We start from the raw sequence: 19,487 nt of genomic DNA, 5'->3' as shown, positions 1-19,487 counted from the left end.
TGGTCAGAAAATTTCATCACTATCATAGCAGAGGCTTAGCAGAATATAACTTGATAAACATTACTTGTTTAAAACTTTGAGGCCGTGTAGCAGAAACATTGGGGAGGTGTTATTTCTCATGGGTGGTTTAGATCTCTTAGAGCGTTCTGGGCCATTGTAAGGTCTTGTGCATTTGTTCTGAGTCAGATGGGAAGCCACTGGAGGATCTTGAGCAGAGGCGTGATGTAAATTTTAAGAGACTTGTTGGGATGGTTGTGTTCTAAAGAAAAGGAATCAAGGATGATGTCAAGGTATTTTCATTAGCAGCTGGGAGAATGGAGTTGCTACTTTCAAAAACTTTTTTTTTTAATTTTAGCTTTTAGAGACAAAGTCTTCTTATGTTGCCCAGGATGCTAGAGTGCAGTGGCTATTCACAGGCGTGATCATGGCATGCTGACAGCCTCAGACTCCTGTCCTTAAGCTATCTTCCTGCCTCAGCCTCCCGAGTACCTGGGACTACAGGCACATGACACTGACCCCAATGCTATTTACTGATTTGGGAAAATCTGTTTCAGGATTAGGTTTTGGGGGGAAAGCCAAGGGTTTATTTTTAATTTCTTATAATTGTAAACAAGATTTTAGAGCAATGATTTGTTAGATTCATGATTTCTGTAATGTTTATAGTTCCTTTAGGAATTTTAGTTATTTATTTGTATTTCTTTTTCTTTCTTGGTTGATCTTCTAGAATTTATTGTTTCTGAATACCAACTGGTGGCTTTTATTTGTTAAAGGTATTTTTTTGTCCTTTAGCTCTATGTCATTTATTTTATATTTATTGGTTCCTTTTCCTTATCTTCTTGTGTGGAACTTTAATCTTTGTCTTGTAAGACTTGAAAATCTCTACTCACTGCCTTTTAGAGGCTTTGTGTTTTGTTTTTTTTTAATTGACATATAATTCACATATTATACAATGACCACAATCACCACCATCAATTTTAGAAATTTCTATCACCCCAAAAGGAAACCCCATACCCACCAACAATCACTCTTTATTCCTTATCTTTAGTCCAAGGAAACCACTAATCTACTTTCTTATAGATTTGCCTATTCTGGACATTTTGTATAAAAGGAATCATGCTGTATGTGGTCTTTTGTGGCTTCTAACACTTGGCATAATGTTTTCAAGGTTCATCCATGTTGTAGCATGTATCAGTACTTCATTCCTTTTTATTGCTGAGTAATATTTGACAATTAATACACCTTTATACAGTAAGAATACTAATGCTCTAGGATTTAGCCTGCCAAAACCTTGCCTGATTTTTCTGTCTTCTGGCAGCAGTTTTCTGTGAATGCACAGGCTAGATTCTCCACCTCCTTCTTCTTCTCAGAATTGGTAAATATATACTAAAGGTAAACGTAACTGCAGAACATCAGCTGAACTTCTGTGGTTTTGAAGTTTTTTAGCCCCTCCTGTTCTTACTGTCTTCAAAGAGATTATTTTTTATATTTTATGCAGTTTTTCTATTTTTTCTAAAGGAAATGCTCTTCTATTGCCAGCTGTTGCATCTGTCTTGGATTTAGAAATCTCAATTCTTTTTTTTTTTTTTTGATTACTGTTGTTAGAGATCCTGGTTTTAAAAAGTCAGGGGACCATGTGGGGTGGCTCACACCTATAATCCCAGCACTTTGTAAGACTGAGGTGGGCAGATCACCGGAGGTCAGGAGTTCAAGACCAGCCTGGCCAACATGGCGAAAACCCATCTCTACTAAAAATACAAAATTAGCTGGGCGTGATGGCACACATCTGTAATCCCAGCTACTTGGGAGGCTAAGACAGGAGAATCACTTGAACCCAGGAGGTGGAGGTTGCAGTGAGCCGAAATGGCGCCACTGCTCTCTAGCCTAGGCGACAGAGCAAGACTCCATCTCAAAAAGGCAGGGGAAGGAGGACTCTTAGTGAGTTAGCTATATACAAACCCCCATCTCGTTTGTCTTCTGTTGTGCCCTGATGAGGCAGCTGATTTTAGTTTCTGCTGCTGTTAGTCAGGATCCTTGGACAGAAAAAGAGTGAATGAATACATTATTTCTGCTGTATCATGCATGATGCAAATATCCATAATTTTGCTAACAAGTTCTTACATGGCTTGTTTCCTTTAAAGTTCAGACATTTTATGAATTCAAGAGCTTACTGGTCCAGTGTAAAAATTACATTGTAATTGTTTCAATTAAAGTAGATATGACTTTGACAGTTTTGCTTACTGTAGTTCTGGTCCTTGAAAAAAGAAATGGTGGCTCATGTCTGTAATCCCAGCACTTTGGGAGGCTGAGGCAGGCGGATCACTAGAGGTCAGTAGTTCGAGACCGGCCTGGTCACCATGGTGAAACCCTATCTCTACTAAAAAATACAAAAATAAGCTTGGCTTGGTGGTGGGTGCCTGTAATCCCAGCTACTTGGGAGACTGAGACGTGAGAATTTGCTTGAACCTGGGAGGTGGTGGTTGCAGTGAGCTGAGATCGCACTACTGCACTCCAAACTGGACAACAGACTTTATCTCAAGAAAAGAAAAAAAAAGAAAATATCTTTATTCTTAGAGTGGAACTTTAAAAATTGAGTGATCATATTTAACATGCATTGAGCAGAAACGTTTCTAGTTTCACAAACCTCTGAGAGTCATGTGATTGAGGAGAATGGGGTCAGTGGGAAAGAGTAGAATGTGGAAGTGGATCTTTGGACAGTGCCAGGACTAGGCTGAGGCATTTGTCTTGACATACTATCTAAAGAGTCACCAAAAACCTCAGTAATTAAGATGAATAATAATTTAATGCAGCTTTTTTTTTTTTTTTTTTTGAGACTGGGTCTCACTCTGTTGCCCAGGCTGGCGTGCAGTGGCCCAATCACAGCTCGTTACAACCTCCACCTTCTGGGCTCAAGCAGTCCTCCCCCTCGGCCTCCCAAGCTGGGACTATAGGTGTGTGCCACCACAACCAGCTATTTTAAATTTTTTTTGTAGAGATGGGGTCTCACTATGTTGCCTAGGCTGGTCTCGAACTCCTGGGCTCAAGTGATCCTCCTGCCTTGGCCTCCCAAAGTGCTGGGATTACAGGCATGAGTCATTGTGCGTGGCCTACAGTATTTTTAACAATCAAAAATTTATGCAAAAAAATCTATAATGAGCAAGATACTTTCAATTTTTTAATTTTTTAAAAAAAACCATGAGGTCTTGTTCTGTCACCTAGGCTGGTGTGCGGTGGCACAATCATGGCTCACTGCAGCCTCAGCCTCCTCCGTCTCAAGCAGTCCTCCCACCTCAGCCTCCTGAACAGCTGGGACTATAGGCAGGCACCACCACGCCCAGCTAATTGTTTTGTATTTTTTATAGAGATGGGGTTTCATCTTGTTGCCTAGGCTGAAGATACATTTTAAAGTAAGTTTTAAGAAGGTATAGAAGAGTATGTAAAATGCATTATATTGGTGTAATACAAAAGAAACTGTATCTGCATATGTGTGTTCTTGTATATGCATGGAACACCTCTAGAAGATTACACAAACAATTAGGAACAGTGATTCTATCTAGAGAGAATGTGATGGAAAGAAAATAGGGTGAAGTGGGAGGTGATGTTTATGGTTCATTGCATATCCATTTGAATTTTGTACCATGTATTTAATAATTGTATTTTATTTTCTTTTTTTTTGAGACAGAGTCTCGCGCTGCTGCCCAGGCTGGAGTGCAGTGGTGCGATCTTGGCTCACTGCAACCTTCGCCTTCTGGGTTCAAGCAATTTTTGTGCCTCAGCCTCCTGAGTTGCTGGAGTTACAGGTGTGCGCCACCACACCCTGCTAATTTTTGTATTTTTAGTAGAGATGGGGCTTTGACCATGTTACTCAGGTTGGTCTTGAACTTCTGGCCTAGATCCGCCACCTCAGCCTCTCAGAGTGCTGGGATTACAGATGTGAGTCACTGCTCCTGGCCTGTATTTTCTTTTTTTCCAGTTAAACTCATAGCAAATATATCATGCAGGTGTATTTTCTGATCAAAAGAATAAATGAACGTAAAAAGCAAATATATTAAAGAAACAATATCCAGTAAAGTCCTTAGTACTTAGAAATGAAATACCTTTCTAAATAATACATGAGTCTAAAATCAAAAGAGAAATTAGAAAATGTTTCAAAATTAGAAAGTTATTTGAAACAATAGTAAAAATATAACATCAGTCTTTATCATGCAGCTTGAAAGAGTACTTAAGAGGGAACTTTATAACTTTAAGTGCTTATATAACTAAAAGGAAAAAATTGTCAATTATCTATGTTTTTGCCTTAAGAAGCTACAAAAACCCAAAATAATGAGAAGTAAAGAGAGATCAGCAAGAGTGTGGTGCAGTGGAACATAGGACAGAAGAAAAAGGAGTTTTCAAATATCTATTTCTCTTGAAATCTTTGCAATTTAGGAATGGGAGCTGCCTCTTTTGATACATTTTCATTGTTGTTGTTGTTGTTAATGAATATTTTCCAGGGTCAGTGAAAAATTTTCAGACACACCATTTAAAAATAGTCATTCATTTTGATGTTCCGAGGTTTATTTATTCACTCCCCTTCTATCAAGCATGTAGGCTGTTAACAGTGTTTCAGTATTACAAATAAACCTATTATAAGCCTCAAACTGCCTTCAAACTTAGAGAAGATTTATTGGAGGTTTGTTAGACCAATCTCCCAGAAGTTAGACTTCTGGGTACTCTGATTTGTGTGCTTGTCTTCTGATGGTCTGTGAACTCCTTATGGGATAGGACTCTGTTCCAATTATTTTGGGATCCCTACTGCTTAATTTATTGCCTATGCACAGAAGAGGCAGACAGTAATGATGCACTTACAGTGACATGGAGCCTTTATTATGGGTGCTGTCAAAGCCCTTTATGCTTATAATATTTAATTATCATAATTGTGAAAAATACATACCATTTTAAACTTTAACTGACAAGAAACTAAGCAATAGAGAGAAAGTTAAAAAAAAGTGCCAGGGTCACACATCTAATACTATGTGGCTGAGTCTGAGTTTTAAGATACTTGAAATAAACTGAATGGACCTTTAAATTTAGGGTGATGGAGATGATTTGGGCTTCAGAGTTGCATGTGGCTTTGACATTTTACTTTTACAGTCTAATTGTGTCACAAGTCCTTGTGTATGTGAGCCTCAGTTTTCTTTTTCTTGAAAATAATGATATTAGTAATTACTTCCAAGTTTATTAGGGGAGCACATTTTAAAACACATACACATAAAGCCACCTTATACAGGGCTGGAACAATATTAAGCTCTTAGTCAGTGATTGGTTGTTGTCTCTTTTTCCTGTCTCTCTCACTTTAGACTTGTTTTTAAGCTCTCAAAGCTTTTCTCTTTTATAAAAGTAAACATAATTATATTTGCAGATTTGTTATAAAATATAAATGAGATTTACTCTTTAAAAATGATTTTAACATTTTTTAAGTTAAAAAATTGTGATAAAAATGAATTTTAAAAAATTTGAAATTTGACATTTACCAGTTTTTAACTCTACTGTTCCAGTAGTATTAAGTATATTACATTTTTGTGAAACAGATCTCTAGAATTTTTTTCATCTTGAAAATGTGAAACTCTATGCCTATAAAGCAGCTTCTCTCCTTCCAGCCCCATCTCCTGGAAACCACTATTCTACTACCTACTTCCGTAAGTTTTACTGTGTTAGGTATGTTATATAAGTGGAATCATATGTTATTTATTCTTTTGTGACTGGCTTATTTCACTTAACATAATGTCTTCAAGGTTCAGCATGTGTTAGAATTTCTTTCCTTTTTAAGGCTGAATAATATTTCATTGAATTTATATACCACATACTTTTTATTCATTTGTGGACAAACACCTGGGTTACTTCTACCTTTTGGCTATTGTGAATAATGCTACTATGAATATGGGTGTTTGAATATCTCTTCCAAACCCTGCTTTTAATTCCTTGGATTATACCCAGAAGTGGGATTACCGAATCTTTATGGTGGTTCTAGTTTCAGTATTTTTAGGAGCCTCCATGTTGTTTTCCATAGCAGTTGTACCATTTTACCTTCCCATCAACAATACACAAGGGTTTCGATTTCTTCATATCCTTGTCAAACCTTATTTTCTATTTTTAAAAAATGTAGCAGCTATTATAATGGGTGTTAGGTTGGTTTTAACGTTTCTTAATGATACACATTTTTAGATAGAATTAGAAAAGTGACTCCTGAAATCTCTTGGTCAGCTGGAATAGCATCCATTCATACCAGCATGACAAAACCAAAAGCATATGGGAGGGAAATTGACCAAAAAAGCTAACTACTGTGTAGCTCCGTTTGGAAAGAAGAAAAGCTTATTTATGTCTGTTGCTTGGAATATAGATATGATGAGGGATAGATCCACACTAGATGCTACTGATATATCCACATATATACACTTTTTTTTTTTTCCTTTTTGAGATGGAGTTTTGCTCTTGTTGCCCAGACTGGACAATCTCAGCTCATTGCAACCTCCACCTCCCAGGTTCAAGCGATTCTCCTGCCTCATCCTCCCAAGTAGCTGGGATTACAAGCATGCGCCACCACGCCCGGCTGATTTTTTGTATTTAGTACAGATGGAGTTTCACCATGTTGGGGTGGTGTTGAACTCCTGATCTCAGGTCAACCACCTGCCTCGGCCTCCCAAAGTGCTGGGATTATAGGTGTGAGCCACTGCGCCTGGCCTGATACAGAGTATGGAGTCTGTAGTAATGGTTAGCTTTTTCAGGCTGTCATGAGGGATAAATTTAAAATGTATATTGTTGATTTTTCACTTTTAGCTGAGAAATGCAGGTTGTAGAAGGGATTTACATTTACCACAAGGGGTCCTCCTGACACCATCAGACCCCCAGGCCAGTATTAATATGTCTGTGACTGCAAAGCCCAATTTCTGACGAATAACCCAGAACCTTTACAGCCTTATCAGTGTTTTTCTTTGCTTCAGTTAGCTTGGAAAGTTAACCTAACTTGGAAAGATACAATTGCTTGATACTGTTGCTATTTGTTAAATAAGGTGAGCAGTCAAACTGTGGATAAATTGCATTTATAGGGTAAAAAAAATTGATGGTGATTAAATAAGTTGCATGTGTGTATATGCATTTTCCATAAAATAAAAGTTCTATGTTTCTTTTGGACAACGTTAGTGTTAAGTAACTACTGGATTGCCTTTTGATATTTGCATTATTATGGTCAGTATAAGCAAAAAAAAAAAAAAAACCCTCTGTTTTATAACATGTATGGATAGATTGAAAATTTTGGTGAGCTTCTTATTCTGTCCTGTGTTGTCATGCTTCTACCACTGCATCTGAAAAACGAATGCAACGTCTTCTTACAGATTTCAGGAGCCTTTAAAAGAAAGCAATTACAGCAGTTAACCTCTCAACAGTTTCTAAATCTGGAATTGAGCTTTGATCTCTGTCTGTATGGCAAAACAAAAATAAGAAATTATCATTAATTAGAGTCCGTGAAAATATTGCTTAGATTAATAAGGTCAGGGTTTTGTTGTTTTTGCCTTTTTAGATAATGAAATAGTTTTTATGCCATTAATTTTAGAGGTACTTGAGAATACACATTTTATTGTCTTACCCAATTGACAGAAATATTAAATAAGGTTTTCATGGTAAGAGTTGCATTTTCCCATCTATTTTTTGTATTTCACTGTTGCTTAATTTAGTGGTTATAGTTATTTTCTGGTGATTTTGATACATCTGTCAAGTACCAGCTACATGTCTAGCAGGTAGTGTGATGACTTTTATCTGAATTTGTATTGGGGCAGGATTACTGACACCAGAGGGCTATCACATGAGCCTCACGATTTGGTGAATTAGGATGTTGCATGGGGATAAGAGCAGCTTAATCTATCCCATATTCTTTGCTGTTTTTCTTCTCTTCCTTTCTTTGTCCCGTTGGTCCTTACTGTGATTCATTTGCCCTTTGTAGGCTTGTTTCCAGACTCTTCTCTGGAAACCTTTATAGCATCTGGAGGTAGGTGATACTATAGGTGGTGGTTTAACTGTGTCATCTGACTGGTGTCCAAGTGCCTGATGCATATCCCAGCTCTGCAACTGATCAATTAGTTGTAATATTAGGTATGTTACTTAATTTATCTGTTCCTCAGTTTGTTCATGTGTCATACGTGGATTGTAATATCATCTATGTTGTTGGTTGTTAAAAGTATTAATTGAGAAAATAGGTGGAAAGCACTGCAGCAAATTGGTGAAGTACGTGGACTCTGTAGCTAGACTGCATGAGTTTGATTTCCAGCTTTGCAACTCAAAAGTTCTGTGACATTGTGAATTTAAGTTACCTGGTCTCTCTGTGCTTTGATTTCTTCATTTGTAAAATGGGGATAACAGTATCTACCCCATGGGTAGTTTGTTGTGATAGGTAGGTGAGTCAACATTTTTAAAGTTATTGGAAGAAGGCTTGGTACAGAGTTAGCATTCACTTGGTATCATCATGTTAAAATTCTATTTTCATTATTATTAGCGTTGCTATTATGCTATTTTGTGACTGGCACGTAGTACTCAATAAGTGATAGGTATTGTTGCTCTCCTCATTTTACTGATGAAGAAACTGAAGTTCAGGATGTTGAAATGATTTTCTTTGTCTCACAGGCAGAACTGGGGTTCCTTTGCATCTTCCAGTTACAAATTCAGTGCCTTCTGCAGTTTCCCCAGAGCTCCTCAAGAATAACGGAAGGGAGGTATAGTAATTGTTAAGAAACTTTGCAAAGAAAGTGAATAATGCCAATACTGTCACCTTTTGGAATTTGTTGGTATTTCCTGTTGTTTGTCTTTGGAAGGTGATTAGATTTATTATGACTAATATTTCTTTGGTCTTAACCGAGTCATAATTTTTGTTGATAGACTAAAATTTTTGAAAAATTGTTTTCGTGGTGGAAACAGCAAGACAAAATGACAGGAATGGTAATTAGTAATCTTACTGGAAATGAGCGCAGTATAAGATACCTGACATTCTAAAGTTAGGATATATTGTAATTATCAAGTGCTAATTGGAGGAACCATGTTGTAAAACTGTCGAAGTTATTTAAATCTGTAACTCCCTGATTGATGCAAACATAAAAGAGGTGAAAGATGATATATTTAGAAGTATACATGTATGATATGAATAATAATTTTTTTTTACATTCCTCCTGTCGATTGGCATAAAAGCATTTATCAGTGCTTTACTTTGCCAAGTAGTGCTGCCATGGTGTTTGGTATTCCTTAAGAGAGACAAACTTATGACAATTATATGAGAAATGTGAAAGTTAGGCTGGTATTTTGTGAACTGCTTTTGGTGACATTTACAAGTAGTTCATTTCCTAATAGTTCATTCCTAGGGACCTTCTCATATATGGTCATGGTTTTGTAGGTAAGTCAGATTGGACAAAATTGTACATCATATGAAGGGGTTTAGAGTTCTCTCTTATGCTTACTGATCTTGCGTATAACATTGTTTGCAACCCTGATGATTTTATGTAATCTCACACACTATTTTCATTTGTGCTCTATTAAAATTTGTGGTGAAAGTTTTAATAGGAGTATCAGTACAAAATTACGTGATTTTTTTTTTTTTTATGTGGGGTGGGAAGAGGCAGTCTACGTGATTTTCCTAGACTTTATGTCCGTTTTTCTTTTCTCATATTCTTGAGAAAGCAAAGTTTTCATAATGTTTAGTTCACTTATTCATTCAATAAGTAGGTACCAAGCCTTTGTACTGTACTGAGATCTGGAAGTGAAGCAGTGCCCGGGATGGAGGCACGCCATACTGTCACTGATGTCCGGACATACGTATACCTTCTCTGTGACCATAGCCTTGAAAAGAAAAATTCTCTTTGCCATCTTCTCATTACTTAGGGGTGATAGGCGGGTCGGTGGAATATGGCCTACACATCTTACCATTTTAGTAAGGCCCTGGAGACAATATGTATAGGACAGACAGAATTTCCGTCACGGAGCTTGCATTGTAGTAGGGGCAGCCAGGCAATAAACTGAATGTTTAAGTAAATCATGAGGTGTTTTAGAAAGTTGTAAGTGCTGTGGGAATAAAGTGAAGCAGGGAGAGCAGATGGGCCATGCAGTTTCAGACAGGGTGGTCTGGATAGGCCTCGTTGAGTAGGCGACATTTGAGCATAGATGTGGCAGGGGGAAGGGAGCAAGCCATGTGGATAACGCGGGGGCAAGAGTGTCCCACATAGAGGGACATCAGTGCAGAGTCCCTGACGTGGGCAGGGAGTGGCAAGGAGGTCAGTGTGGTTCGTGCCAAGGAAACTAGTGGATCCTTGGCGATAGAGGGGAGCCATATCACGCACGACCTTGCGGACTGTGCTAAGTATATAGGTGCTGAACCTGGGAAAGTTGGGGAACTGTTGGTGAGTTTTAAGCAAAGGAGTAAAATTGTGTGATTGATGTTTTGGAAGGATCAGTGCACAACTCAGAAGAGTTGTGAATAGAGTGTAGGGCGGTGAGAGCTGGAGCAGAGAGACCAAGTAGGAGGCCTATGGCTATAATCCAGGCAGCCTGGACCGGGGTAAGGCCAGGAGATGTGGTGAGAAATACATGTATTCTGATTATATCTAGAAGGTAAAGACAAGAGTTTACCTTTCAAGTAGGATTTACCAGAATTGCTGTAAAATATGCCAGTACTAAAAGAGTTTCATGTAAAGGTCACGCAACTTTTAAATAAGTGGTTGGCTTTTATATTAGTATGTAGAATTCATAAATAAGGGAATATAGAGGACTGCTTACCCTTTTTCACTTACATTGCCATTATCTGTAGTCTGTTTCTGTTCACGATGTCACTGGATTAGGAATTTAAAAGCATAATTTGTCAGGAAGAAAATAATAAACACTGTATCACCAAAGTAGCCAGTACTTGCCTCATTTTGCAGCTCTTTGACCTTGGGCAAGTTGCTTGGCCTCTCTGAACTTCATTTTTGTCTTCTGTGAAAACAGGGAAGTAGCTGCTTCACTGAGATTGTGTTATGGATTAAATGCAGTTTTTTATATATAACTATAGTTGCTCGATAAAAGGTATAAGTTATTGCTAGCAGTATCACCTGTATCCTCTTCAGTTCTTCTCTGTGGCATGAGTTGGTTCCTAACATTTCCATAGCTGCTGTTTCAATCTGGTCTTTACTTAGTCTCCTTGGTCTCTGACCTGGGTAATTTATGCTCTTTCATATCTTAACATCTTCCCATACTCTCAAGATCTTGCACATTAGGAGATGATATTTGGATATTGAAATAAATTATGAAGTAGTTGCAGGGATAGGAGAGAAAACCCCCATCTACTGGTCACTTTAAAGTCACAGAAACCAGGTTCATCCCTCTCCCTCATTCTCTATATTCACTTTTCTTGTTTGTCCTCTCGTCCTGTCTGTCACTGCAACTGCATTAGCTCCAGTCACCACCACCCTGTGCTTATATGACTCTCTCTCCTGCTCAGCTGGTCCTGTGGCAGCTCATCAGTCTGACTAAAAAATCCTTTCTACGGTGGGATGGTGTGCTGTGGTATGAAGACCCTGGCATCTTAGATGAGCGAGTGGGCTTGGTAGATTATTGAAATAAATTATGAAGTAGTTACAGTGGTAGGAGAAAAAGTGCCCATCTACTGATCACTTTAAAGTCACAGAAACCAGGTTTATCCCTCTCCCTCATTCTCTCCATCACTTGTTCTCTTGTCCTCTCTGTCACTGCGACTGTATTAGCTCCAGTCACTACCACCCTGTGCTTATACCACTCTCTCTCCTGCTCACCTGGTCCTGTGGCAGGTGTTCAGTCTGACTAAAAAATCCTTCCTGTGGTGGGGTGGTGTGCTGTGGTGTGAAGACCCTGGCATCGTAGATGAGCGAGTGGGCTTGCTAACTCCTGTGCCTCTTCCCAGTCTATGACCCTGTCTTTAGTCTTAGTGCTCTCATTTTTAAAAGAATTTTAATACCACATTTGCTTAAAAGATGGGAAAATTACATGTAATCAGTACTTTGTGTGTAGAATATAATTGTAGGTTGCTAATGAAGGTAGCTTTTATTTTGTAACTTTTGACAGCCATAAATTGCAAGGTGGACTCAGTGTGCTTGGATTATTTGTACAGTCTGTTAGTCGATGGCTCAGATTAAATTCCAGTCTGTTCTCACAGGAGTGGGTCAGATATGCTTGCTGGTGAATGTGCTCTTATCCTTCCCATCATGGCAGTGGTCCTTTACAGTCTTGGTCTCTTAGTAATGGTGGAGGCTGGGGATTGTTTTTCATGTATTCTAGTTTATCTAGTTGCTTATTTCCTCTGTTCTTTTTCTAGCTTGCTTGCGTTTTTCTGGAGCCCCTTTCTTCCCAGTGTTCCCTGGGGTCATAGTTCACGCTGGTGAGTGATGTGTTTTCAGTGGAGCATAGAAGAGGTTACTTGAACTCTGGCTACTATTAGGAGCCTGGAAGTAAACCTAGAGACAAAGCCATCATCAAAAGTAGCATGTTAGAAATGAAACAACTGTCCTGGGGCATCACTGGACACAAATAAGCCACTTGTTCTCCTCAGGCTTTGTTAAGCTATTCTTTTCAGAAGTTAGTGACTTCATAAACAAAGCCTCGGTCATTTTCACTGTTCAGTAAAATACTTGATTTTTGATTGGTTTATACAAGTGTACTACTAACAAAATTACCCACATTTGGGAAAGCTAGAACTGTAGAGTCTCAGTGTGTCTTATGTATGTTCAGAGAACAAAGGCACCAGGAGCCTAGTTACTAATTATCTTACTGCTAAAGTGGAATGTGTTTAGATAGCTAAGTTTTTGAGATGATCTTGACTATCTCACAGTTTGAATGGAAAAACTAAGTAGCTCTGCATTTTAAAAAGTTGCTAGTACAGATTGTAAGGTTGTTTTTCTGTCTGTCTTCTTTAGTATGAGTTTATTACTCGCTTATGTTTTGAAACTAAGAAAGGAAATCATGCCTCTTGGATCCCTCAATATTCCCTAAGCTAATTTTAAAGAATGTGGCTACCTCAAATTCTTGATTTTCTGTTTTCGAGAGAGTTTTAAAAATTTATACACTTACTATGAGCGTACCAACCAGGAAAAATATTTTACCACGAAAATATTTGGGTACCTATGGACATAGAGACATAGATAGATCAGGATTTTTTTTCCACAAAGGATTTTTATTTCATCAAAGTAATTATTTTAACTCTAAGGTCATAAAGAATTAGGTTAGTAAAATGACAAAGGCATGACTTTGAAAACAAAAATGGTTTGAGAAGCCACCTACAGACATGATCTGGGTCAGACTTGATTTGCAGCTTACTCGATTTTAGAATCGGTTGTCAGTTTTGTAAACAGAAGACTGCTGGATGAATTGAATAGAAGGGTGAGATTAGCATATTAATAAGTTACTGGCTACTGGCCTTCTTTTTCTCCTCCCTCTTTTCCCTCCCTCTTTCTCCTTCCCTGAATGAATCTAGGAATACAGACCCGTGGGGTCACATTACTAGCTGGTTTCATTCTGTTCAGTAGCTTAATCTAGCCAGGATGGTCTGTGTTTCAGATTGCGGAAGCATGAGAAGATTCTGTAACTGAGAGGCATTCTTCAAGCTGCTGGAAAATATTACAGAAGGAACACCTTCCAAATTTTGCTTCAAGCTCTGAAAAAAGGAGCACACAGGGGAACCTTAGTCTTGCTTGTGGATCGAAGCAAATACTATCACAGCGAGGAACTGGGACTTTGTGTGCGGACTCCTGGCTTGATCTTATAGGATTGGGTGTATGTTGTTGGAACTGGCAGGCCAAGAGGCCCTGAAACCAGCAGGTGCCATCTATATGGAGAAAAGCGGCTGTAGTCCATTTCCAGTGTGTTGGGCTAAAGGTATAAATAACTTAAAAATACGTTCAGTTTTGTTAAAATTCATGCTTTTGCACCGAAAAGGTAGATAAATGTTTTTCAGAATTTATTTCAATATATTTACGGTTAAAACTTTGAGGAAAAATGGAAATTGATTTGGTATGGGTTTACAGCTATTACATGAAACCAATTAGATAGCTTTTCATATAGTAAATGAAAATATTTTTTATGGAAACGAATTTTAAGTGCATTAAGCTATCTTTTAATGTTCTGTCCCATGTCTCTTAATAGTTTTATTTTTTCTTTCAATTTAAGACATCTGTATGTATTCTGTAATCTGGAAGTTTTTAAGGAAAAAAGGAATTTTAACTTAAACAGGGTTGTAGGAAAAAAGAGTAACATGTATTTTTTACTTTAAAAATTAGTTTTCTTTACTCACTGTAAAGATTGTATATTCAGTTTGAAACTCCATATTATTGTAAGGTGGGCTTAGGAATACCATGCATAAACAGTTTTTTCTTTCTTAATGTTTTTAGGGTTTTTATTCACATAAAAATGTAAATATAAAATACAGCATTTTCATGGTAACATTCAAGACAGTATTTGGGAAACATATTGAGAAGTTAATGCTATGTAATTTGTGCTTGACTACAAGCAGATCAGCTGTTTTGCTTACAGTAGTAGAGAATGTATAAGTTAGGAAATAAAGTTCTTAATGAAGAATATAATAAAAATATTTTTTATTATTATTTCAAATATATTTAAATATAATGTGACTCCACTTAGGAAAAATTTTTAAAAGGAGGAAGCTGCACTGTTGTAAAAGGTTGCGGTTTTATAAGTAGAGGTATAAACTGATTCATTTTAGTTTTTGGGGTAAAAATTTTGGTACCACTGGGATATTGGTGTGTTAGCACCAAATTACAGTTTCACCATTAAAATGGTTTTTATTTAGTTGTTGCTGTCATCTATTGATTCTTTCCTAGGCTTTTAAACATTTACAAAACATGCGATATAAGAACTATTTTAGTATTCACTTTGTTCACTTGTTTGTGTAATTAGATACTCAGAGTAAATATTTTGCTGAGTTAAATTCACACTCTTGGATTTTAAAGAGTTTTGGGAATGGGAACTTTTTAAAATTTTAGTTTCTCAGCATCAGAAATGTATAGCATAAATGAGTGTGACCAATAGTGTTCATAGCCAAAGAATTCTATACTTGTTGAAAATTTTGATCTTTTCCTGGATTTGCTGGAGTTCGTTTGCATATTGCCACCTCCATTGTATGATAACATTGTGTTAGCACTGATGATTAACAATAAGACTCTGATTTCCTTCTTGGATTCAAGATCTACATATCCAGTACCAGTGGGATATTAAATTATCAGCTACTGGATTTCTTTTTATTCAGTGTGACTTTAAAACTGTGAACTTTGGAAGAAAAGAGATTATAGTGTTTTTACTCACCCCAAAGCGATTGATGGAAACAACTTATTTTTCAATTAAGTTTGCTGGCTGTTAGAACAAATGAATAAAACTATTTTTAACTGAAATATGCATTATGATAGAGGTTAGGGTTGGGTAAGAGAGAACAGAGCTCACACATATAAAAGATGGGAAAAGGTAGGGATCGTGTCAGGGGTCAGAATCAGTTTCCTGTGTAGGGCCGCAGCAAGCCATCTCCTCATGGTTTTGCTTTTGAGTTGTTCAGAGGAGGTTCTGACAAAACCTAGGAGCTGTTGTCCTGTCCCTTCTTGGTGCTGCAGACACTGCTTCCATTGTGATTGCCCAGTGTGTAACTATCTTAGTAAACTTCCTCTCTCTCCCCTCATGTTACTCTTGTACCAGGACAGGAAGGCAGGAAACCTTGTTTTTATGCTGGTTAACTTTGTGTGATAAGGACAAAGATGTTGGTATATAGGAATTGGCTGAATTGGTTATATTCAAGTATAAAAGCTACAACTTGTAGATAAAGACACAGTAAAAAGCTCAAATCCAAATAATACACAAATCTCTATCTGCAGTTAGACATTCTAAACCACATGTTTGATTTTATCAGTCACATTAACCTCAAAAAGCACAGCAGTGTCCCAATTTAAGAAGACACATAAAATACCAGGACAAGCTAAAAATAATAGAGCAGACTATATTTGTATCCCTTGAACTGAAACCTTTAAGGTATCCTTAAAGCATTCTGGGGCGTTTGAACCAAGCTCATTGTGCAGTTGAATTTGGTGTAAAGAATCCACCTTAGGTCCCATCCAAGGAAGATTATATTTTAAAGTATTAAAAAGGACTTTGTTTTAACATGGGTTCAACTACATCATGATTTTCTAGGTTTAAAGACAGTTTTGATTCAGAATATTGAATTAAATGTAAATGTTCACAGTGTTATTTTAGGTTGCAAGACTATCAAGTGCAGAAAGTCCTGTTTGGGGAGTTATTTGATTATATCAGTTTTTACATTATTTATTTCATGTTTTTGAAAGGCTGGGAAGGACTAAAGAGTTTCAGAGATTTGGTTGTTAAATCCTGATCTGATCTCTTGATTTCTCCAGGTTTGGGCCTTTGTCCTGTTGCTCATTAATAGCACAATTATTTTGTCTTTTCAGTGCCTCAGACACCCCAAACTCTTCCTCTCAGGCCTTTATACCTTCTGTTGTATTTTCCTAGAGCCATCATCTCTGCATTTCTCTGACTAGCCAGCTCCTACTTAACCTTTTAGGTCTCAGCTTAAATGAGCTCCATGAGGAAGTAAGTGTCTTCATCTTTTACTCACTGCCATATGCTTGGCACATACTAGGTGTTTGTGAAATATTTGTTGAATGAATCAATGACTAGTGTGCAAAGAAAAATACCTCAGAGTAGAATGCATGGTACTGACATTAAAATGCAAAAATTACCGTGGGAATCTCACTCCGGTGCTCTCATTCCTCTCGGTCTAAACCAAGTTTTCTCTAATGTTCCCTCCTATATCCTTTTCTTCTGGTATTGTATAACACTTACTGTGATTTGTCGTTACATACTTTTTTGGATTTCTGTCTTCTATTAGACGTAAACTTCACAGAGATAGTGTCAGTTTTTTTTCTTCTTGACAAATAGTTGACATAAACGATTATTACTTTAATGAATGAATAAATTCTATATAGGGTTAGATTTGATTTTAAAAGGCTCTTTCAGAGCTAAAATCTTGTGATTAATACAGTGTTTTGTAGGTAAATCTAGTTTTAGGATCATTGAACTGTCAGAAATAAATATTCCATATCAAACTTTTGGCCATTCTAATTTCGTTGAGTTTGTGTTCTCTTTTTTCTCTTAGAGTAAAAGTGTATACCCCGGGTTTAACATAGCACTCTGCCCATAGTGGGTGGCTAATGATGCTTTGGTCTTGAGCTGTTGTTAATTCCTATAGATTTATTTTAATATCTCACTGAATTTTTTGCAGTTTCTTTCCCTCTTCTCTTCTCTTCTCTTCTCTTTTTTCTTTTCTTTTCTTTCTTTTCTTTCATGGCAGAGTCTTGCTCTGTCGCCCAGGCTGGTTCAAGCAATTCTCCTGCCTCAGCCTCCCAAGTAGCTGGGATTACAAACGTACACCACCACACCTGGCTAATTGTTGTATTTTCAGTAGAGACGGGGTTTCACCATGTTGGCCAGGCTGGTCTCGAACTCCTGACCTCAAGTGATCCACCCGCCTTGGCCTCCCAAAGTACTAGGATTATAGGTGTGAGCCACCGTGCCTGGCCAATTTTACAGTTTCTTTCTGCTTTACCTCAAATCATGGCATTTTAAAAGACAGCTGTGTTTCTTAATAGCTAAAACTTATTCAGAAATACTACATGCCATGCTGTGTTCTGAGCATTAAACATGCACAAAAAACATACATGTTGTCCCATTCTCACAAATGTTTGTAAGCTGTCTGAGATGGGAAATATCATTATCCTCATTTTACAGATGAGATAATTGAGGTACTGAGAGATTAAATAACTTGACAATTGTTGCTCAGCTAATATAAAAGGCAGAACAAGATTCTGAACAGTGGGAATCTAACTGTAGTGCCTGTATTCTTAATCACTATGCCATACACACCCAAATAGAAAAATGGTAGGATCATAATGGAATTGTCTATTTCATGTAATTTTTGCATTTTGATATATGTACTGTGTCATCTACTCTCAGATGTTTTCGTTCTATTCATTCATTCATTCATTCATTCATTCGTTCATTCCACAGATATTTAATGAACACCAAGTATGTGCCAAGCCCAGTGTACTTGGCATATGCCAGTGAGTCAGAGATACCTACTCCTTCATGTAGTTATTCTTCCAAGTGAGGGGAAACAGTGAATGACAAAAATAATAAATAAATAAATTGGTTAGTGTGATAGAAGGTGTTAAATGTTACGGTGAAGGTGAGGTCAGATGACAGTCTTATTATATAGAATATCTAGGTGTAGACTGCACTGAAAACGTGCATTTTATTGAAGACTTGCAGGAAATATGGGAGTTAGCCAAGTGGATACTTTGGAAAAGAAAGTTCCAAGTCGATTGCATGGGTAGAGCAAAGGCTCTTGCTGGGGAGAATGGCATTGTGGCCAGAACAGAGTGGATACGGGGTTATGGCTATCTCTCCAATTCTTCGTGCCTACGAGGTGGTGGTTTAACCAGAGACACAGGCATAGGTTAAAAGTGAGGCCTGCTAGAAACAAGCCACAGTTTGCCGATCTATTCTAATCCACATTCCTTAAAAATAGCTCCATGAGAGGAGTGAATTGGCCTTTAAATATCCTCCTGTGGGAAACACATGCCTCATTCTGGTTCTCTCAACAGATGTCTTAACAGAAAGACTGGTGAACTCTCCCTTTTCATTTCTATTTTGAATATTCGTAACATCAACTCATCCACAAACATAAGGCAGTGGGTATTAAACTTTATCTCATATTCTTTTCTGGTCCTCATTATTAGTATTTGGGGAAGAGACTGCTGGTTTTGCCCAGTTTTTTCCTCTTTGTATATAATTTTAGAGCTGTCAGTGGATAGGTTTCTTTTTTGTGTTTTGAGACCAAGTTTTGCTCTTGTCACCAGGCTGGAGTGCAGTGGCGTGATCTCGACTCCCTGCAACCTCCGCCTCCCAGATTCAAGTGATTCTCCTGACTCAGCCTCCTGAGTAGCTGGGATTACGGGCATCCACCACCACACCCTGCAAACTTTTTTTGTTTTTTGTTTTGGTAGAGATGGGTTTTATCATGTTGGCTAGGCTCGTCTCGACCTCCTGACCTCAGGTGATCTGCCTGCCTTGGCCTCCCAAAGTGCTGGGATTACAGACACGAGCCACTGTGCCCAGCCTGGATGTGGGGTTTTTACTCAAATATGACCCTCTCTGTGAAGGAGAATAACAACATGTCCCATATTATGCTTATTGACCCGGTGTTCCTTGTGTTTAGCATTCCCACTCCCAACCTTCTGAGTGTCCTGGTTTGGGCAGTAAGTTATATGGGAACCCTAAAGTGTGTCCTCCTTTGATCACCCTATATGTATGTATGTACCTATGTGTGTATGTGGCATGGTCTCGCTCTGTCATCCGGGCTGGTCTCAAATTCCTAGGCTCAAGCAATCCTCCCACCT

The 19,487-nt window shown here is 37.8% G+C and overlaps 1 protein-coding gene across 48 annotated transcripts in view; it reads left to right on the top strand.

Moving 5' to 3' along the window:
• The window catches only part of PTK2 (protein tyrosine kinase 2), a 357,319-nt gene that overhangs the window by 63,172 nt on the left and 274,660 nt on the right, over positions 1 to 19,487 (top strand). For 15 of the 48 annotated variants that reach the window (XM_077944116.1, XM_077944110.1, XM_077944095.1 and 12 more), the window contains one exon: positions 8,650 to 8,738. The exons of the other annotated variants lie outside the window; for them this stretch is intronic. The gene's annotated coding sequence lies outside the window, so the exon portion shown is untranslated. The remainder of the gene's footprint in view (positions 1 to 8,649; positions 8,739 to 19,487) is intronic. 48 annotated transcript variants of the gene reach the window in all.

The sequence above is a fragment of the Macaca mulatta genome, chromosome 8 (genome assembly GCF_049350105.2).
Source record: "Macaca mulatta isolate MMU2019108-1 chromosome 8, T2T-MMU8v2.0, whole genome shotgun sequence".
Lineage (NCBI taxonomy): Eukaryota > Metazoa > Chordata > Mammalia > Primates > Cercopithecidae > Macaca > Macaca mulatta.
Note: the sequence above shows the minus strand (reverse complement) of the source record. Positions and strands in the feature narration are given on the sequence as shown.